The sequence below is a fragment of the Anthonomus grandis genome, unplaced genomic scaffold (genome assembly GCF_022605725.1).
Source record: "Anthonomus grandis grandis unplaced genomic scaffold, icAntGran1.3 ctg00000325.1, whole genome shotgun sequence".
Classification (NCBI taxonomy): Eukaryota; Metazoa; Arthropoda; class Insecta; order Coleoptera; family Curculionidae; genus Anthonomus; species Anthonomus grandis.
Window position 1 is genome coordinate 53,764 of NW_026088461.1, and position 23,464 is coordinate 77,227.

Sequence of the window (23,464 nt, forward strand, 5' to 3'; positions counted from 1 at the left end):
AGAACTCAAATAAAAAGCCTTTAAAAGACTTTAAATTTTTAGGACATGAGAATCGGTGGGGGCTTAAGAACTGTATACTTTTTGGGCCAGATCGGTATACAGGGTGAGTTGTTATAAGCGAACAAAAGTGACTAAAAAAAAAATTCAAACTTCTCCAGAGGCTAAAAAAAAATTTTTATAAAAAAAGTGTTTCGGCGAAAAGACTTCGTTTTATAAGAGATTTAACATACTTGGAGCTTTTTTTTGTAAAAAATTTATTTTACGAGTTCTGGCATTTTCAGTTTTTTGGAATTTTCTGCCAAACGATACTTATTTTGGGAAATTTTTTTTTTTCAAAAAATAACTTCATCCTTTACCTTTCATATGCCATATAACCGAAATTTTCGTAAGCCATACAGGGCGAGCAATAATGAACTTTACCCATGAAGGTCCGACCTAAAAATCACATTTTATTTAATAACTTTTTAGTGGTGGCACCTGGACCATTTATATTCTCAGGGATTAAATACTTTAATAACCCCAGTATTTGTGTAAAATTACAATCTTCCAACTTTAATAGGTTCTGAGCAATTCGAATTTTCGCGTTTAATTCATTTGCGGCGTCCCTGTACATGGTGAAAAGATCAAACAACATCTAAAGGATCCGAAATTTTGTTTTACAACACATACTAAAATTTCAGGGTTCCAGCGATAGTACAAGTACCCGAAAAATGCGATTTTATGAAAAAAGTCCATTTTTTTGCGTTTTTGCAGGTAATTGGAGGTGTCAACCTAAACTCTGATGAAATGGCTGGTGGGAACAATACTTTGACGCATGGTGGATACAAATTTTTTGCTCGTGACAGGTGGCCGGGACTTGGTTGGGTTTTTTGTAAAATTATGAATGAAAATGAACCGGAAACGATCAGGGAAAGGAAGCACCGAATCAGAAAATGAATGGGCTTTCCGAATCTGTGCATATCAATTGGGGAAATTGTGTATTGCGGCCAGGAAAATTCGACAAACATTTTGACGTCTTCGAAAAATGCCGTTTTTTTGAAATGTCAGTGTCTTTATACCGGGGTGAGACGAAATGAAATTTGCCCGATTATTTTATTAAAATTATTCGAATATATACACGGGTCAGTCGTAATGATCTATTTAATTTAAAATAAAAATTTCGATATTAGGTGAGTTTTTACTATTTAGTTTATTATTAATATATGTTAATAATTCTTAAACATTGCTTTTGGGATATAAATAAAATTTTTTTGAAATTATTGATTTTTAAGGTTAGTCGAGTATCATAACTTTTTTGGTATTGGTGCGATTTGGTTGAAATTTGGTACCTAGTACCTATTTCGGATAAGATTAATAAATTTTTACAGATTTTTGACATGACTATGTTTTAAGGTCACGTGACTACCTTAACTTTCTTCCTATTTGTCCGATTTGATTGAAATTTGGTATTTGGGGTTTATTTAGGATGCAATTATTAATTTTTCACAGATATTTGACATTTGACTTCCAGGTCACGTGACTATTGTAACTTTTTTGCTATTGGTCTGATTGGGTTCAAATTTGGTATTTGGGCTTTATTTAGAATGCAATTATTAATTTTTGACAGATATTTGACATTTGACTTCCGGGTCACGTGACTATTGTAACTTTTTTGCTATGAGTCCGATTGGGTTGAAATTTTGTATTTGGGCTTTATTTAGGATGCAAGTAATAAATTTTGACAGAAATTTGACATATTGAATTTTAAAGTCACGTGACTTCCATAACTTTTTTGCTATTGATCCGATTGGGTTCAAATTTGGAATTTGGGGTTTATTTAGGATGCAATTGTTGATTTTTTACAAAATTTTAAAATATTAAGTTTTAGGGTCACGTGACTATCAAAATTTCCTATTCGATTGAAATTTACTATTAGATGATATTTATATATTTATAGATAATATTTTGTATTACCCTATTCGTTTTATCTTAATTAGTTAAATTATTTCTTAAAATTGCCTTTTTAAAAAACATTAAAAAATCATCGGTTCGAATACATAGGCTTTAAAGGGAACTTATCTTCTTTCATAATATTGTAGCATTATTATAGATTTTGAAAAATTTTGTCATAAAGCTTTTTCATTACTTTTTGAATGGTCTTTAGCCAGAAAAAAGAAATTTTAAATTTGGAGCATGTTTTGAAAAATTTTCATTTTGGGCCGGATTTTGTTCGAAAATCGATAAATGCAAATAAATAGGTTTTCTGTTCATTTTAGAGTCAAATCGATAATAATCTTTTTAAAAGGTATCCTGGAGTAGTACAAGATAGAAAAATAAAAAATTGAAATTTTTCCATAGGGCTCTTGATATTTCGATATTTATGTTTAATAGTTTTTTACAATTTTCTCCGATTCTGTGATAGCTATAATCAATTCGTTTTAACATTCGGATACCTCGTAATATTCCCGAAAACTTTTGTTTAAGACAAAAAGTTGTCAGAGTTATAGTTTATTTAGAAAAAAATAAAAACCATTTTTTCACAATTTTTCATGGCTATACCCCTTTCGATTTTGGAGCAAAAAAAAATTTTTTTTTCTTGGGTTTTTTTTACTGGAAATTGCCAACTTAGGGCTTACATTATAATTTGTCGATTATAATTTTAAGAAAAAAAATGGTACCGTGGGAAAAAACGAGTTTTCTTTTATTTTTTTTCACATTTTTACTTATATCTCGGCTTCTATAGCTTCGATTCAATTTATTTATGGTTTTTTTTATTTCTTATTCTTCTCCTGTCAATTCTTTTGATATTTTATAACTATTACATTTTTAAATAAAAAGAAAAATTAAAACAAATCGACGTAAAATCCCGTTTGTTCTATTTCAATAAATAGACCCTTATGGGAACTTCTCTCTGAATTTGGTATTTATGGTTTATTTAGGATACAATAAATTATGACAGATAACTGACATTTGAGTTTCAGCCTAGGTCACGTGACTACCGTAACTTTTTTGCTATTGGTCCGATTCTGTTCGAATTTGGTATTCAGGCTTTATTTAGAATACAATTAATATACTTTGACAGATATTTGAAATATAAGACAGTATATTGACACACAACGCGACTATATAACAAATTATGGTTCTTTGAAGCATGATACCCCAACCACTGGTCATCTCTTTCCTTGGCATATATACGTTGGTACACCTCATAATTTTTGTTTTTTTTTAAGAATTCCTTTATAGCCATTCACAGACAAAACCTAAAGGTTCCAAACTGGTCCCCACGGACCAAAAGTATAGGAGCGAAGCGACTATACTTGTTATATAGGAGCGTCTGCGACTATATTATGCACGCGAGCCCGGGCCCGAAAAATCGTGTTTTTTTGGAAATAAAAATTTATATCTTTGGCTGTGTGGCTAGCGAAACGATGAAATTTGGCATAGGGCCTCTCAATACATTGGGAATGATGGATCCGTAAACGAATTTTTTTTCCGGTACCACCAAACGGAGCGGTACTGTCTCAAAGTCAAAAATTCGTAAAAAAATGGGTCAAATTCCTTTCAGACGCGAGAACTCAAATAAAAAGCCTTTAAAAGACTTTAAATTTTTAGGACATGAGGGTCGGTGGGGGCTTAAGAACTGTATACTTTTTGGGCCAGATCGGTATACAGGGTGAGTTGTTATAAGCGAACAAAAGTGACTAAAAAAAAAATTCAAACTTCTCCAGAGGCTAAAAAAAAATTTTTATAAAAAAAGTGTTTCGGCGAAAAGACTTCGTTTTATAAGAGATTTAACATACTTGGAGCTTTTTTTTGTAAAAAATTTATTTTACGAGTTCTGGCATTTTCAGTTTTTTGGAATTTTCTGCCAAACGATACTTATTTTGGGAAAATTTTTTTTTTCAAAAAATAACTTCATCCTTTACCTTTCATATGCCATATAACCGAAATTTTCGTAAGCCATACAGGGCGAGCAATAATGAACTTTACCCATGAAGGTCCGACCTAAAAATCACATTTTATTTAATAACTTTTTAGTGGTGGCACCTGGACCATTTATATTCTCAGGGATTAAATACTTTAATAACCCCAGTATTTGTGTAAAATTACAATCTTCCAACTTTAATAGGTTCTGAGCAATTCGAATTTTCGCGTTTAATTCATTTGCGGCGTCCCTGTACATGGTGAAAAGATCAAACAACATCTAAAGGATCCGAAATTTTGTTTTACAACACATACTAAAATTTCAGGGTTCCAGCGATAGTACAAGTACCCGAAAAATGCGATTTTATGAAAAAAGTCCATTTTTTTGCGTTTTTGCAGGTAATTGGAGGTGTCAACCTAAACTCTGATGAAATGGCTGGTGGGAACAATACTTTGACGCATGGTGGATACAAATTTTTTGCTCGTGACAGGTGGCCGGGACTTGGTTGGGTTTTTTGTAAAATTATGAATGAAAATGAACCGGAAACGATCAGGGAAAGGAAGCACCGAATCAGAAAATGAATGGGCTTTCCGAATCTGTGCATATCAATTGGGGAAATTGTGTATTGCGGCCAGGAAAATTCGGCAAACATTTTGACGTCTTCGAAAAATGCCGTTTTTTTGAAATGTCACTGTCTTTATACCGGGGTGAGACGAAATGAAATTTGCCCGATTATTTTATTAAAATCATTCGAATATATACACGGGTCAGTCGTAATGATCTACTTAATTTAAAATAAGAATTTAGATATTAGGTGAGTTTTTACTATTTAGTTTATTATTAATAAATGTTAACAATTCTTAAACATTGCTTTTGGGATATAAATAAAAATTTTTTGAAATTATTGATTTTTAAGGTTAGTCGAGTATCATAACTTTTTTGGTATTGGTGCGATTTGGTTGAAATTTGGTACCTAGTACCTATTTCGGATAAGATTAAGAAATTTTTACAGATATTTGACATGACTATGTTTTAAGGTCACGTGACTACCTTAACTTTCTTCCTATTTGTCCGATTTGATTGAAATTTTGTATGTGGGGTTTATTTAGGATGCAATTATTAATTTTTGACAGATATTTGACATTTGACTTCCGGGTCACGTGACTATTGTAACTTTTTTGCTATGAGTCCGATTGGGTTCAAATTTGGTATTTATGCTTTATTTAGGACACAATCCATAAATTTTGACAGATAATTGACAAATTATATTTTAAAGTCACGTGACTTTCATAATTCTTTTGCTATTGATCCGATTGGGTTGAAATTTAGTATTTGGGCTTTATTTAGGATGCAAGTAATAAATTATGACAGAAATTTGACATATTGAATTTTAAAGTCACGTGACTTCCATAACTTTTTTGCTATTAATCCGATTGGGTTCAAATTTGGAATTTGGGGTTTATTTAGGATGCAATTATTGATTTCTTACAAAATTTTAAAATATTAAGTTCTAGGGTCACGTGACTATCAAAATTTCCTATTTGATTAAAATTTGCTATTAGATGATATGTATATATTTGTAGATAATATTTTGTATTACCCTATTCCTTTTATCTTAATTAGTTAAATTATTTCTTAAATTTGCTATTCAAAAAAAAAATTAAAAAATCATCTGTTCGAATACATAGGCTTTAAAGGAAACTTATCTTCTTTCATAATATTGTAGCATTATTATAGATTTTGAAAAATTTTGTCATTAAGCTTTTTCATTACTTTTTGAATGGTCTTTAGCCAGAAAAAAGAAATTTTGAATTTGGAGCATGTTTTGAAAAAATTTTCATTTTGGGCCGGATTTTGTTCGAAAATCGAAAAATGCAAAGAAATAGGTTTTCTGTTCATTTTAGAGTCAAATCGATAATAACCTTTTTGAAAGGTATCCTGAAGTAGTACAAGATAGAAAAATAAAAAGTTGAAATTTTTCCATAGGGCTCTTGATAATTCGATATTTATGATTAATAGTTTTTTACAATTTTCTCCGAATCTGTGATAGCTATAATCAATTAGTTTTAACATTTAAATACCTCGTAATATTCCCTAGAACTTTTGTTTAGGACAAAAAGTTGTCAGAGTTATAGTTTATTTATAAAAAAATAAAAACCATTTTTTCGCAATTTTTCATGGCTATACCCCTTTCGATTTTGGAGCAAAAAAAAAATTTTTTTTTTTGGGGTTTTTTTACTGGAAATTGCCAACTTAGGGCTTACATTATAATTTGTCAGTTATCATTTTAAGAAAAAAAAATTATACCGTGAGAAAAAACCAGTTTTCTTTTGTTTTTCCCACATTTTTACTTATATCTCGGCTTCTATAGCTTCGATTCAATTCGTTGATGGTTTCTTTTATTTCTAATTCTCCTCCTATCAATTCTTTTGATATTTTATAACTATTACATTTTAAAATAAAAAGAAAAATTAAAACAAATCAACGTAAAATCCTGTTTGTTCTATTTCAATAAATAGACCCTTATGGGAACTTCTCTCTGAATTTGCTAATAAATTATGACAGATAACTGACATTTGAGTTTCAGCCCAGGTCACGTGACTACCGTAACTTTTTTGCTATTGGTCCGATTCTGTTGTAATTTGGTATTCAGGCTTTATTTAGGATACAATTAATATATTTTAACAGATATTTGAAATATAAGACAGTATATTGACACACAACGCGACTATATAACAAATTATGGTTCTTTGAAGCATGATACCCCAACCACTGGTCATCTCTTTCCTTGGCATATAAACGTTGGTACAGCTGATAATTTTTGTTTTTTTTTTAAGAATTCCTTTATAGCCCTTCACAGACAAGACCTAAAGGTTCCAAACTGGTCCCCACGGACCAAAAGTATAGGAGCGAAGCGACTATACTTGTTATATAGGAGCGTCTGCGACTATATTATGCACGCGAGCCCGGGCCCGAAAAATCGTGTTTTTTTGGAAATAAAAATTCATATCTTTGGCTGTATGGTTAGCGAAACGATGAAATTTGGCATAGGGCCTCTCAATACATTGAGAATGATGGATCCGTAAACGATTTTTTTTTCCGGTACCACCAAACGGAGCGGTACTGTCTCAAAGTCAAAAATTCGTAAAAAAATGGGTCAAATTCCTTTCAGACGCGAGAACTCAAATAAAAAGCCTTTAAAAGACTTAAAATTTTTAGGACATAAGGGTCGGTGGGGCCTTAAGAACTGTATACTTTTTGGGCCAGATCGGTATACAGGGTGAGTTGTTATAAGCGAACAAAAGTGACTAAAAAAAAAATTGAAACTTCTCCAGAGGCTAAAAAAAAATTTTTATAAAAAAAGTGTTTCGGCGAAAAGACTTCGTTTTATAAGAGATTTAACATACTTGGAGCTTTTTTTTGTAAAAAATTTATTTTACGAGTTCTGGCATTTTCAGTTTTTTGGAATTTTCCGCCAAACGATACTTATTTTGGGAAAATTTTTTTTTTCAAAAAATAACTTTATCTTTTACCTTTTATATGCCATATAACCGAAATTTTTGGGAACTATACAGGGTGAGCAATAATGAACTTTACCCATGAAGGTCCGACCTGAAAATCACTTTTTATTTAATAACTTTTCAGTGGTAGCACCTGGACCATTTATATTCTCAGGGATTAAATACTTTAATAACCCCATTATTTGTGTAAAATTACAATCTTCCAACTTTAATAGGTTCTGAGCAATTTGAATTTTCGCGTTTAATTCATTTGTCACGTCCCTGTACATGGTGAAAAGATCAAACAACATCTAACGGATCCGAAATTTTGTTTTACAATACATACTAAAATTTCAGGGTTCCAGCGATAGTACAAGTACCCGAAAAATGCGATTTTATGAAAAAAGTCCATTTTTTTGCGTTTTTGCAGGTAATTGGAGGTGTCAACCTAAACTCTGATGAAATGGCTGGTGGGAACAATACTTTGACGCATGGTGGATACAAATTTTTTGCTCGTGACAGGTGGCCGGGACTTGGTTGGGTTTTTTGTAAAATTATGAATGAAAATGAACCGGAAACGATCAGGGAAAGGAAGCACCGAATCAGAAAATGAATGGGCTTTCCGAATCTGTGCATATCAATTGGGGAAATTGTGTATTGCGGCCAGGAAAATTCGGCAAACATTTTGACGTCTTCGAAAAATGCCGTTTTTTTGAAATGTCAGTGTCTTTATACCGGGGTGAGACGAAATGAAATTTGCCCGATTATTTTATTAAAATCATTCGAATATATACACGGGTCAGTCGTAATGATCTACTTAATTTAAAATAAGAATTTAGATATTAGGTGAGTTTTTACTATTTAGTTTATTATTAATAAATGTTAACAATTCTTAAACATTGCTTTTGGGATATAAATAAAAATTTTTTGAAATTATTGATTTTTAAGGTTAGTCGAGTATCATAACTTTTTTGGTATTGGTGCGATTTGGTTGAAATTTGGTACCTAGTACCTATTTCGGATAAGATTAAGAAATTTTTACAGATATTTGACATGACTATGTTTTAAGGTCACGTGACTACCTTAACTTTCTTCCTATTTGTCCGATTTGATTGAAATTTTGTATGTGGGGTTTATTTAGGATGCAATTATTAATTTTTCACAGATATTTGACATTTGACTTCCGGGTCACGTGACTATTGTAACTTTTTTGCTATGAGTCCGATTGGGTTCAAATTTGGTATTTGGGCTTTATTTAGGATGCAATTATTAATTTTTGATAGATATTTGACATTTGACTTTCGGGTCACGTGACTATTGTAACTTTTTTGCTATGAGTCCGATTGGGTTCAAATTTGGTATTTGGGCTTTATTTAGGATGCAATTATTAATTTTTGACAGATATTTGACATTTGACTTCCGGGTCACGTGACTATTGTAACTTTTTTGCTATGAGTCCGATTGGGTTCAAATTTGGTATTTATGCTTTATTTAGGACACAATCCATAAATTTTGACAGATAATTGACAAATTATATTTTAAAGTCACGTGACTTTCATAATTCTTTTGCTATTGATCCGATTGGGTTGAAATTTAGTATTTGGGCTTTATTTAGGATGCAAGTAATAAATTATGACAGAAATTTGACATATTGAATTTTAAAGTCACGTGACTTCCATAACTTTTTTGCTATTAATCCGATTGGGTTCAAATTTGGAATTTGGGGTTTATTTAGGATGCAATTATTGATTTCTTACAAAATTTTAAAATATTAAGTTCTAGGGTCACGTGACTATCAAAATTTCCTATTTGATTAAAATTTGCTATTAGATGATATGTATATATTTGTAGATAATATTTTGTATTACCCTATTCCTTTTATCTTAATTAGTTAAATTATTTCTTAAATTTGCTATTCAAAAAAAAAATTAAAAAATCATCTGTTCGAATACATAGGCTTTAAAGGAAACTTATCTTCTTTCATAATATTGTAGCATTATTATAGATTTTGAAAAATTTTGTCATTAAGCTTTTTCATTACTTTTTGAATGGTCTTTAGCCAGAAAAAAGAAATTTTGAATTTGGAGCATGTTTTGAAAAAATTTTCATTTTGGGCCGGATTTTGTTCGAAAATCGAAAAATGCAAAGAAATAGGTTTTCTGTTCATTTTAGAGTCAAATCGATAATAACCTTTTTGAAAGGTATCCTGAAGTAGTACAAGATAGAAAAATAAAAAGTTGAAATTTTTCCATAGGGCTCTTGATAATTCGATATTTATGATTAATAGTTTTTTACAATTTTCTCCGAATCTGTGATAGCTATAATCAATTAGTTTTAACATTTAAATACCTCGTAATATTCCCTAGAACTTTTGTTTAGGACAAAAAGTTGTCAGAGTTATAGTTTATTTATAAAAAAATAAAAACCATTTTTTCGCAATTTTTCATGGCTATACCCCTTTCGATTTTGGAGCAAAAAAATTTTTTTTTTCTTGGGTTTTTTTTACTGGAAATTGCCAACTTAGGACTTACATTATAATTTGTCGGTCATCATTTTAAGAAAAAAAAATTATACCGTGTGAAAAAACCAGTTTCCTTTTGTTTTTCCCACATTTTTACTAATATCTCGACTTCTATAGCTTCGATTCAATTCGTTGATGGTTTCTTTTATTTCTCATTCTCCTCCTGTCAATTCTTTTGATATTTTATTACTATTACTTTTCAAAATAAAAAGAAAAATTAAAACAAATCGACGTAAAATCCCGTTTGTTCTATTTCAATAAATAGACCCTTATGGGAACTTCTCTCTAATTTTGGTATTTATGGTTTATTTAGGATACAACTAATAAATTATGACAGATAACTGACATTTGAGTTTCAGCTAAGGTCACGTGACTACCGTAACTTTTTTGCTATTGGTCCGATTCTGTTGGAATTTGGTACTCAGGCTTAATTTAGAATACAATTAATATATTTTGACAGATATTTGAAATATAAGACAGTATATCGACACACAACGCGACTATATAACAAATTATGGTTCTTTGAAGCATGATACCCCAACCACTGGTCATCTCTTTCCTTGGCATATAAACGTTGGTACACCTGATAATTTTTGTTTTGTTTTAAGAAATCCTCTAAGGCCCATCACTGACAGGACTTAGAGGTTCCAAACTGGTCCCCACGGACCAAAAGTATAGGAGCGAAGCGACTATACTTGTTATATAGTCGCAGACTATATTATGCACGCGAGGTCGGGCCCGAAAAATCGTGTTTTTTTGGAAATAAAAATTCATATCTTTGGCTGTATGGTTAGCGAAACGATGAAATTTGGCATAGGGTCTCTCAATACATTGAGAATGATGGATCCGTATACGATTTTTTTTTCCGGTACCACCAAACGGAGCGGTACTGTCTCAAAGTCAAAAATTCGTAAAAAAACGGGTCAAATTCCTTTCAGACGCGAGAACTCAAATAAAAAGCCTTTAAAAAACTTTAAATTTTTAGGACATAAGGGTCGGTGGGGGCTTAAGAACTGTATACTTTTTGGGCCAGATCGGTATACAGGGTGAGTTGTTATAAGCGAACAAAAGTGACTAAAAAAAAAATTCAAACTTCTCCAGAGGCTAAAAAAAAATTTTTATAAAAAAAGTGTTTCGGCGAAAAGACTTCGTTTTATAAGAGATTTGACATACTTGGAGCTTTTTTTTGTAAAAAATTTATTTTACGAGTTCTGGCATTTTCAGTTTTTTAGGATTTTCCGCCAAACGATACTTATTTTGGGAAAATTTTTTTTTTCAAAAAATAACTTTATCCTTTACCTTTTATATGCCATATAACCGAAATTTTTGGGAACCATACAGGGTGAGCAATAATGAACTTTACCCATGAAGGTCCGACCCGAAAATCACATTTTATTTAATAACTTTTTAGTGGTTGCACCTGGACAATTTATATTCTCAGGCATTAAATACTTTAATAACCCCATTATTTGTGTAAAATTACAATCTTCCAACTTTAATAGGTTCTGAGCAATTCGAATTTTCGCGTTTAATTCATTTGCCGCGTCCCTGTACATGGTGAAAAGATCAGACATCGTCTAAAAGATCCGAAATTTTGTTTTACAACACATACTAAAATTTCAGGGTTCCAGCGATAGTACAAGTACCCGAAAAATGCGATTTTATGAAAAAAGTCCATTTTTTTGCGTTTTTGCAGGTAATTGGAGGTGTCAACCTAAACTCTGATGAAATGGCTAGTGGGAACAATACTTTGACGCATTGTGGTTACAAATTTTTTGCTCGTAACAGGTGGCCGGGACTTGGTTGGGTTTTTTGTAAAATTATGAATGAAAATGAACCGGAAACGATCAGGGAAAGGAAGCACCGAATCAGAAAATGAATGGGCTTTCCGAATCTGTGCATATCAATTGGGGAAATTGTGTATTGCGGCCAGGAAAATTCGGCAAACATTTTGACGTCTTCGAAAAATGCCGTTTTTTTGAAAAGTCAGTGGTTTTATACCGGGGTGAGACGAAATGAAATTTGCCCGATTATTTTATTAAAATTATTCGAATATATACACGGGTCGGTCGTAATGATCTATTTAATTTAAAATAAGAATTTAGATATTTGGTGAGTTTTTACTATTTAGTTTATTATTAATATATGTTAATAATTCTTAAACATTGCTTTTGGGTTATAAATAAAAATTTTTTGAAATTATTGATTTTTAAGGTTAGTCGAGTATCATAACTTTTTTGGTATTGGTGCGATTTGGTTGAAATTTGGTACCTAGTACCTATTTCGGATAAGATTAATAAATTTTTACAGATATTTGACATGACTATGTTTTAAGGTCACGTGACTACCTTAACTTTCTTCCTATTTGTCCGATTTGATTGAAATTTGGTATTTGGGGTTTATTTAGGATGCAATTATGAATTTTTTACAGATATTTGACATTTGACTTCCAGGTCACGTGACTATTGTAACTTTTTTGCTATTGGTCTGATTGGGTTCAAATTTGGTATTTGGGCTTTATTTAGGATGCAATTATTAATTTTTGACAGATATTTGACATTTGACTTCCGGGTCACGTGACTATTGTAACTTTTTTGCTATGAGTCCGATTGGGTTCAAATTTGGTATTTATGCTTTATTTAGGACACAATTAATAAATTTTAACAGATAATTGACAAATTATATTTTAAAGTCACGTGACTTTCATATTTCTTTTGCTATTGATCCGATTGGGTTGAAATTTAGTATTTGGGCTTTATTTAAGATGCAAGTAATAAATTTTGCCAGAAATTTGACATATTGAATTTTAAAGTCACGTGACTTCCATAACTTTTTTGCTATTGATCCGATTGGGTTCAAATTTGGAATTTGGGGTTTATTTAGGATGCAATTATTGATTTCTTACAAAATTTTAAAATATTAAGTTCTAGGGTCACGTGACTATCAAAATTTCCTATTTGATTGAAATTTGCTATTAGATGATATGTATATATTTGTAGATAATATTTTGTATTACCCTATTCCTTTTATCTTAATTAGTTAAATTATTTCTTAAATTTGCCTTTAAAAAAAAAATTAAAAAATCATCGGTTCGAATACATAGGCTTTAAAGGGAACTTATCTTCTTTCGTAAAATTGTAGCATTATTATAGATTTTGAAAAATTTTGTCATAAAGCTTTTTCATTACTTTTTGAATGGTCTTTAGCCAGAAAAAAGAAATTTTGAATTTGGAGCATGTTTTGAAAATTTTTCATTTTGGGCCGGATTTTGTTTGAAAATCGATAAATGCAAATAAATAGGTTTTCTGTTCATTTTAGAGTCAAATCAATAATAACCTTTTTGAAAGGTATCCTGAAGTAATACAAGATAGAAAAATAAAAAGTTGAAATTTTTCCATAGGGCTCTTGATAATTCGATAATTATGATTAATAGTTTTTTACAATTTTCTCCGAATCTGTGATAGCTATAATCAGTTAGTTTTAACATTCGAATACCTCGTAATATTCCCTAGAACTTTTGTTTAAGACAAAAAGTTGTCAGAGTTATAGTTTATTTAGAAAAAAATAAAAACCATTTTTTCACAATTTTTCATGGCTATACCCCTTTCGATTTTGGAGCAAAAAAAAAATTTTTTTTCTTGGGTTTTTTTTACTGGAAATTGCCAACTTAGGGCTTACATTATAATTTGTCGGTTATCATTTTAAGAAAAAAAATGCTACCGTGGGAAAAAACGAGTTTTCTTTTATTTTCTTTCACATTTTTACTAATATCTCGACTTCTGTAGCTTCGATTCAATTCGTTGATGGTTTCTTTTATTTCTTATTCTCCTCCTGTCAATTCTTTTGATATTTTATTACTATTACTTTTCAAAATAAAAAGAAAAATTAAAACAAATCGACGTAAAATCCCGTTTGTTCTATTTCAATAAATAGACCCTTATGGGAACTTCTCTCTAATTTTGGTATTTATGGTTTATTTAGGATACAACTAATAAATTATGACAGATAACTGACATTTGAGTTTCAGCCCAGGTCACGTGACTACCGTAACTTTTTTGCTATTGGTCCGATTCTGTTGGAATTTGGTACTCAGGCTTAATTTAGAATACAATTAATATATTTTGACAGATATTTGAAATATAAGACAGTATATCGACACACAACGCGACTATATAACAAATTATGGTTCTTTGAAGCATGATACCCCAACCACTGGTCATCTCTTTCCTTGGCATATAAACGTTGGTACACCTGATAATTTTTGTTTTGTTTTAAGGAATCCTCTAAGGCCCATCACTGACAGGACTTAGAGGTTCCAAACTGGTCCCCACGGACCAAAAGTATAGGAGCGAAGCGACTATACTTGTTATATAGGAGCGTCTGCGACTATATTATGCACGCGAGCCCGGGCCCGAAAAATCGTGTTTTTTTGGAAATAAAAATTCATATCTTTGGCTGTATGGCTAGCGAAACGATGAAATTTGGCATAGGGCCTCTCAATACATTGGGAATGATGGATCCGTAAACGAATTTTTTTTCCGGTACCACCAAACGGAGCGGTACTGTCTCAAAGTCAAAAATTCGTAAAAAAATGGGTCAAATTCCTTTCAGACGCGAGAACTCAAATAAAAAGCCTTTAAAAGACTTTAAATTTTTAGGACATGAGGGTCGGTGGGGGCTTAAGAACTGTATACTTTTTGGGCCAGATCGGTATACAGGGTGAGTTGTTATAAGCGAACAAAAGTGACTAAAAAAAAAATTCAAACTTCTCCAGAGGCTAAAAAAAAATTTTTATAAAAAAAGTGTTTCGGCGAAAAGACTTCGTTTTATAAGAGATTTAACATACTTGGAGCTTTTTTTTGTAAAAAATTTATTTTACGAGTTCTGGCATTTTCAGTTTTTTGGAATTTTCTGCCAAACGATACTTATTTTGGGAAAATTTTTTTTTTCAAAAAATAACTTCATCCTTTACCTTTCATATGCCATATAACCGAAATTTTCGTAAGCCATACAGGGCGAGCAATAATGAACTTTACCCATGAAGGTCCGACCTAAAAATCACATTTTATTTAATAACTTTTTAGTGGTGGCACCTGGACCATTTATATTCTCAGGGATTAAATACTTTAATAACCCCATTATTTGTGTAAAATTACAATCTTCCAACTTTAATAGGTTCTGAGCAATTCGAATTTTCGCGTTTAATTCATTTGTCACGTCCCTGTACATGGTGAAAAGATCAGACATCATCTAAAAGATCCGAAATTTTGTTTTACAACACATACTAAAATTTCAGGGTTCCAGCGATAGTACAAGTACCCGAAAAATGCAATTTTATGAAAAAAGTCCATTTTTTTGCGTTTTTGCAGGTAATTGGAGGTGTCAACCTAAACTCTGATGAAATGGCTGGTGGGAACAATACTTTGACGCATGGTGGATACAAATTTTTTGCTCGTGACAGGTGGCCGGGACTTGGTTGGGTTTTTTGTAAAATTATGAATGAAAATGAACCGGAAACGATCAGGGAAAGGAAGCACCGAATCAGAAAATGAATGGGCTTTCCGAATCTGTGCATATCAATAGGGGAAATTGTGTATTGCGGCCAGGAAAATTCGGCAAACATTTTGACGTCTTCGAAAAATGCCGTTTTTTTGAAATGTCAGTGTCTTTATACCGGGGTGAGACGAAATGAAATTTGCCCGATTATTTTATTAAAATTATTCGAATATATACACGGGTCAGTCGTAATGATCTATTTAATTTAAAATAAAAATTTAGATATTAGGTGAGTTTTTACTATTTAGTTTATTATTAATAAATGTTAACAATTCTTAAACATTGCTTTTGGGTTATAAATAAAAATTTTTTGAAATTATTGATTTTTAAGGTTAGTCGACTATCATAACTTTTTTGGTATTGGTGCGATTTGGTTGAAATTTGGTACCTAGTACCTATTTCGGATAAGATTAATAAATTTTTACAGATATTTGACATGACTATGTTTTAAGGTCACGTGACTACCTTAACTTTCTTCCTATTTGTCCGATTTGATTGAAATTTGGTATTTGGGGTTTATTTAGGATGCAATTATTAATTTTTCACAGATATTTGACATTTGACTTCCAGGTCACGTGACTATTGTAACTTTTTTGCTATGAGTCCGATTGGGTTCAAATTTGGTATTTATGCTTTATTTAGGATGCAATTATTAATTTTTGACAGATATTTGACATTTGACTTCTGGGTCACGTGACTATTGTAACTTTTTTGCTATGAGTCCGATTGGGTTCAAATTTGGTATTTAAGCTTTATTTAGGATACAATTAATAAATTTTAACAGATAATTGTCAAATTATATTTTAAAGTCACGTGACTTTGATAATTCTTTTGCTATTGATCCGATTGGGTTGAAATTTGGAATTTGGGCTTTATTTAAGATGCAAGTAATAAATTTTGACAGAAATTTGACAGATTGAATTTTAAAGTCACGTGACTTCCATAACTTTTTTGCTATTGATCCGATTGGGTTCAAATTTGGAATTTGGGGTTTATTTAAGATGCAATTGTTGATTTTTTACAAAATTTTAAAATATTGAGTTCTAGGGTCACGTGACTATCAAAATTTCCTATTTGATTGAAATTGGCTATTAGATGATATGTATATATTTGTAGATAATATTTTGTATTACCCTATTCCTTTTATCTTATTTTGTTAAATTATTTCTTAAATTTGCCTTTAAAAAAAAATTAAGAAATCATCGGTTCGAATACATAGGCTTTAAAGGGGATCTTATGTTCTCTCGTAATATTGTGGCATTATTATAGATTTTGAAAAATTTTGTCATAAAGCTTTTTTATTACTTTTTGAGTGGTCTTTAGCCAGAAAAAAGAAATTTTGAATTTGGAGCATGTTTTGAAAAAATTTTCATTTTGGGCCGGATTTTGTTTGAAAATCGATAAATGCAAATAAATAGGTTTTCTGTTAATTTTAGAGTCAAATCGATAATAACCTTTTTGAAAGGTATCCTGAAGTAGTACAAGATAGAAAAATAAAAAGTTGAAATATTTCCATAGGGCTCTTGATAATTCGATATTTATGATTAATAGTTTTTTACAATTTTCCTTGAATCTGTGATAGCTATAATCAATTAGTTTTAACATTCAAATACCTCGTAACATTCCCTAGAACTTTTGTTTAAGAGAAAAAGTTGTCAGAGTTATAGTTTATTTAGAAAAAAATAAAAACCATTTTTTCGCAATTTTTCATGGCTATACCCCTTTCGATTTTGGAGCAAAAAAAAATTTTTTTTTCTTGGGTTTTTTTTACTGGAAAATGGCAACTTAGGGCTTACATTATAATTTGTCGGTTATCATTTTAAGAAAAAAAATGCTACCTTGGGAAAAAACGAGTTTTCTTTTATTTTTTTTTACATTTTTACTAATATCTCGACTTCTATAGCTTCGATTCAATACGTTGATGGTTTCTATTATTCCTTATTCTTCTCCTGTTAGTTCTTTTTATATTTTATTACAATTGCCTTTCGAAATAAAACTGAAAAATTTTAAAAATCGACGTAAATACATAGACTCTTATGGGACCTAATTTTACCTTTATATTGTGGCACTCGTATAAATCGTGGAAATTTTTGTTATTATGCTTTTTTGCTAGTTTTTGAATGGTCTTTAACCAGAAAAAAGAAATTTTGAATTCGGAGCATATTTTGAAAAAATTGTCATTTTGACCCCGGATTTTGTTCGAAAATCGAAAAATGCAAAGAAATAGGTTTTCCGTTCATTTTAGAGTCAAATTGGTAATAATCTTTTTTAAAGATACTCTGAAGTAGTACAGGATAGAAAAATAAAAAATTTAAATTTTTCCATAGGGCTCTTGATAATTCGATATTTATGTTTAATAGTTTTTTCCAATTTTCTCCGATTGTATAATAGCTAGAACCGATTCGTTTTAACGCACGGATACCTCGTAATATTTCCGAAAACTTTTGTTTAAGACAAAAAGTTGTCAGAGTTATATTTTATTTATAAAAAAATAAAAACCATTTTTTTTAAATTTTTCGTGGGTATACCCCTTTCGATTTTCGACCAAAAAAAAAAATGTTTTTTTCTAGGGTTTTTTTTGTGAAAATTACAAGTTTAGGGCTAAAACTAAAATTTGTCATAAATTATTTTAAGAAAAAAAATTATACCGTGGGAAAAAACCAGTTTTCTTTTGTTTTTCCCACATTTTTACTTATATCTCGGCTTCTATAGCTTCGATTTAATTCGTTGATGGTATCTTTTATTTCTTATTCTCCTGCTGTCAATTCTTTTGATATTTTATTACTATTACATTTTAAAATAAAAAGAAAAATTGAAACAAATCGACGTAAAATCCCTGTTTGTTCTATTTAAGTAAATAGACCCTTATGGGATCTTCTCTCTGAATTTGGTATTTATGGTTTATTTAGGATACAACTAATAAATTATGACATTTAAGTTTCAACCTAGGTCACGTGACTACCGTAACTTTTTTGCTATTGGTCCGATTCTGTTCGAATTTGGTATTCAGGCTTTATTTAGAATACAATTAATATACTTTCACAGATATTTGAAATATAAGACAGTATATTGACACACAACGCGACTATATAACAAATTATGGTTCTTTGAAGCATGATACCCCAACAACTGGTCCTCTCTTTCCTTGGCAGATAAACGTTAGCCTCACCTAAGTACACCTGATAATTTGCGATTTTTTTTAAGAAATCCTCTAAGGCCCATCACTGACAAGACCTAAAGGTTCCAAACTGGTCCCCACGGACCCAAAGTATAGGAGCGAAGCGACTATACTTGTTATATAGGAGCGTCTGCGACTATATTATGCACGCGGGCCCGGGTCCGAAAAATCGTGTTTTTTTGGAAATAAAAATTCATATCTTTGGCTGTATGGCTAGCGAAACGATGAAATTTGGCATAGGGTCTCTCAATACATTGGGAATGATGGATCCGTAAACGAATTTTTTTTCCGGTACCACCAAACGGAGCGGTACTGTCTCAAATTCAAAAATTCGTAAAAAAATTGGTAAAAATCGAGTTGCTCACGAGATCTCAATTTTAAAGCGTTCAATCGAGTTGAAATTTTCAGGATATATGGGTTCTTGGGGCTTACGTGTCTGTATACTTTTTGAGCCCGATCGGTATACAGGGTGAGTTGTTATAAGCGAACAAAAGTGACTAAAAAAAAAATTCAAACTTCTCCAGAGGCTAAAAAAAAATTTTTATAAAAAAAGTGTTTCGGCGAAAAGACTTCATTTTATAAGAGATTTAACATACTTGGAGCTTTTTTTTGTAAAAAAATTATTTTACGAGTTCTGGCATTTTCAGTTTTTTGGAATTTTCCGCCAAACGATACTTATTTTGGGAAAATTTTTTTTTTCAAAAAATAACTTCATCTTTTACCTTTTATATGCCATATAACCGAAATTTTTGGGAACCATACAGGGTGAGCAATAATGAACTTTACCCATGAAGGTCCGACCTGAAAATCACTTTTTATTTAATAACTTTTCAGTGGTAGCACCTGGACCATTTATATTCTCAGGGATTAAATACTTTAATAACCCCATTATTTGTGTAAAATTACAATCTTCCAACTTTAATAGGTTCTGAGCAATTTGAATTTTCGCGTTTAATTCATTTGTCACGTCCCTGTACATGGTGAAAAGATCAAACAACATCTAGCCGATCCGAAATTTTGTTTTACAACACATACTAAAATTTCAGGGTTCCAGCGATAGTACAAGTACCCGAAAAATGCGATTTTATGAAAAAAGTCCATTTTTTTGCGTTTTTGCAGGTAATTGGAGGTGTCAACCTAAACTCTGATGAAATGGCTGGTGGGAACAATACTTTGACGCATGGTGGATACAAATTTTTTGCTCGTGACAGGTGGCCGGGACTTGGTCGGGTTTTTTGTAAAATTATGAATGAAAATGAACCGGAAACGATCAGGGAAAGGAAGCACCGAATCAGAAAATGAATGGGCTTTCCGAATCTGTGCATATCAATTGGGGAAATTGTGTATTGCGGCCAGGAAAATTCGGCAAACATTTTGACGTCTTCGAAAAATGCCGTTTTTTTGAAATGTCAGTGGTTTTATACCGGGGTGAGACGAAATGAAATTTGCCCTATTATTTTATTAAAATTATTCGAATATATACACGGGTCAGTCGTAATGATCTATTTAATTTAAAATAAGAATTTAGATATTAGGTGAGTTTTTACTATTTAGTTTATTATTAATATATGTTAATAATTCTTAAACATTGCTTTTGGGATATAAATAAAAATTTTTTGAAATTATTGATTTTTAAGGTTAGTCGAGTATCATAACTTTTTTGGTATTGGTGCGATTTGGTTGAAATTTGGTACCTAGTACCTATTTCGGATAAGATTAATACATTTTGACAGATATTTGACATGACTATGTTTTAAGGTCACGTGACTACCTTAACTTTCTCCCTATTTGTCCGATTTGATTGAAATTTGGTATTTGGGGTTTATTTAGGATGCAATTATTAATTTTTGGCAGATATTTGACATTTGACTTCCAGGTCACGTGACTATTGGTACTTTTTTGCTATTGGTCTGATTGGGTTCAAATTTGGTATTTGGGGTTTATTTAGGATGCAATTATTAATTTTTGACAGATATTTGACATTTGACTTCCGGGTCACGTGACTATTGTAACTTTTTTGCTATGAGTCCGATTGTGTTCAAATTTGGTATTTAAGCTTTATTTAGGATACAATTAACAAATTTTAACAGATAATTGACAAATTATATTTTAAAGTCACGTGACTTTCATAATTCTTTTGCTATTGATCCGATTGGGTTGAAATTTAGTATTTAGGCTTTATTTAGGATGCAATTGATAAATTTTGCCAGAAATTTGACATATTGAATTTTAAAGTCACGTGACTTCCATAACTTTTTTGCTATTGATCCGATTGGGTTGAAATTTGGTATTTAGAGTTTTATTACGATGCCATTATTGAATTTTTACAAATTTTTAAAATATTGTGTTTTTAAGTCACGTGACTATCAAAATTTCTTTCGTATTCGCTCGATTTAATTGAAATTTCCTATTAGATTATATGTATATATTTATAGATAATATTTTGTATTACCCTATTGCTTTTATCTTAATTAGTTAAATTGTTTCTTAGATTTGCCTTTGAAAAAAAAATTAAAAAATCATCGGTTCAGTATGCTTTAAAGGAAACTTATTTTCTTTCATAATATTTTAGCATTATTATAGATTTTGAAAATTTTTGTCATTAAGCTTTTTCATTACTTTTTGAATGGTCTTTAGCCAGAAAAAAGAAATTTTGAATTTGGAGCATGTTTTGAAAAATTTTCATTTTGGGCCGGATTTTGTTTGAAAATCGATAAATGCAAATAAATAGGTTTTCTGTTCATTTTAGAGTCAAATCGATAATAACCTTTTTGAAAGGTATCTTGAAGTAATACAAGATAGAAAAATAAAAAGTTGAAATTTTTCCATAGGGCTCTTGATAATTCGATATTTATGATTAATAGTTTTTTACAATTTTCTCCGAATCTGTGATAGCTATAATCAATTAGTTTTAACATTCGAATACCTCGTAACATTCCCTAGAACTTTTGTTTAAGACAAAAAGTTGTCAGAGTTATAGTTTATTTAGAAAAAAATAAAAACCATTTTTTCACAATTTTTCATGGCTATACCCCTTTCGATTTTGGAGCAAAAAAAAAAATTTTTTTTCGTGGGTTTTTTTTTACTGGAAATTGCCAACTTAGGGCTTACATTATAATTTGTCGGTTATCATTTTAAGAAAAAAAAATGCTACCGTGGGAAAAAACGAGTTTTCTTTTATTTTCTTTCACATTTTTACTAATATCTCGACTTCTGTAGCTTCGATTCAATTCGTTGATGGTTTCTTTTATTTCTTATTCTCCTCCTGTCAATTCTTTTGATATTTTATTACTATTACTTTTCAAAATAAAAAGAAAAATTAAAACAAATCGACGTAAAATCCCGTTTGTTCTATTTCAATAAATAGACCCTTATGGAAACTTCTCTCTAATTTTGGTATTTATGGTTTATTTAGGATACAACTAATAAATTATGACAGATAACTGACATTTGAGTTTCAGCCCAGGTCACGTGACTACTGTAACTTTTTTGCTATTGGTCCGATTCTGTTGCAATTTGGTATTCAGGCTTTATTTAGAATACAATTAATATACTTCGACAGATATTTGAAATATAAGACAGTATATTGACACACAACGCGACTATATAACAAATTATGGTTCTTTGAAGCATGATACCCCAACCACTGGTCATCTCTTTTCTTCGCATATAAACGTTGGTACGTCTGATAATTTTTGGTTTCTTTTTAGAATTCCTTTATAGCCCTTCACAGACAAGACCTAAAGGTTCCAAACTGGTCCCCACGGACCAAAAGTATAGGAGCGAAGCGACTATACTTGTTATATAGGAGCGTCTGCGACTATATTATGCACGCGAGCCCGGGCCCGAAAAATCGTGTTTTTTTGGAAATAAAAATTTATATCTTTGGCTGTATGGCTAGCGAAACGATGAAATTTGGCATAGGGCCTCTCAATACATTGGGAATGATGGATCCGTAAACGAATTTTTTTTCCGGTACCACCAAACGGAGCGGTACTGTCTCAAATTCAAAAATTCGTAAAAAAATGGGTCAAATTCCTTTCAGACGCGAGAACTCAAATAAAAAGCCTTTAAAAAACTTTAAATTTTTAGGACATGAGGGTCGGTGGGGGCTTAAGAACTGTATACTTTTTGGGCCAGATCGGTATACAGGGTGAGTTGTTATAAGCGAACAAAAGTGACTAAAAAAAAAATTCAAACTTCTCCAGAGGCTAAAAAAAAATTTTTATAAAAAAAGTGTTTCGGCGAAAAGACTTCGTTTTATAAGAGATTTGACATATTTGGAGCTTTTTTTTGTAAAAAATTTATTTTACGAGTTCTGGCATTTTCAGTTTTTTGGGATTTTCCGCCAAACGATACTTATTTTGGGAAAATTTTTTTTTTCAAAAAATAACTTCATCCTTTACCTTTCATATGCCATATAACCGAAATTTTTGGGAACCATACAGGGCGAGCAATAATGAACTTTACCCATGAAGGTCCGACCCGAAAATCACATTTTATTTAATAACTTTTTAGTGGTGGCACCTGGACCATTTATATTCTCAGGGATTAAATACTTTAATAACCCCATTATTTGTGTAAAATTACAATCTTCCAACTTTAATAGGTTCTGAGCAATTCGAATTTTCGCGTTTAATTCATTTGTCACGTCCCTGTACATGGTGAAAAGATCAGACATCATCTAAAAGATCCGAAATTTTGTTTTACAACACATACTAAAATTTCAGGGTTCCAGCGATAGTACAAGTACCCCGAAAAATGCGATTTTATGAAAAAAGTCCATTTTTTTTGCGTTTTTGCAG

The 23,464-nt window shown here is 31.0% G+C and overlaps 1 long non-coding RNA gene across 2 annotated transcripts in view; it reads right to left on the reverse strand.

Annotated features, from left to right (window-relative positions):
* LOC126749569 (uncharacterized) overlaps window positions 1–16,148 on the reverse strand; it is a 64,708-nt gene extending 48,560 nt beyond the window's left edge. For both annotated transcript variants that reach the window (XR_007665142.1, XR_007665143.1), the window contains exons 1-2: window positions 15,870–16,148; window positions 357–1,328 (exon numbers count right to left, since the gene is read on the reverse strand). This is a non-coding gene — a long non-coding RNA (uncharacterized LOC126749569). The remainder of the gene's footprint in view (window positions 1–356; window positions 1,329–15,869) is intronic.
* Between the last annotated feature and the right edge of the window lie 7,316 nt (window positions 16,149–23,464).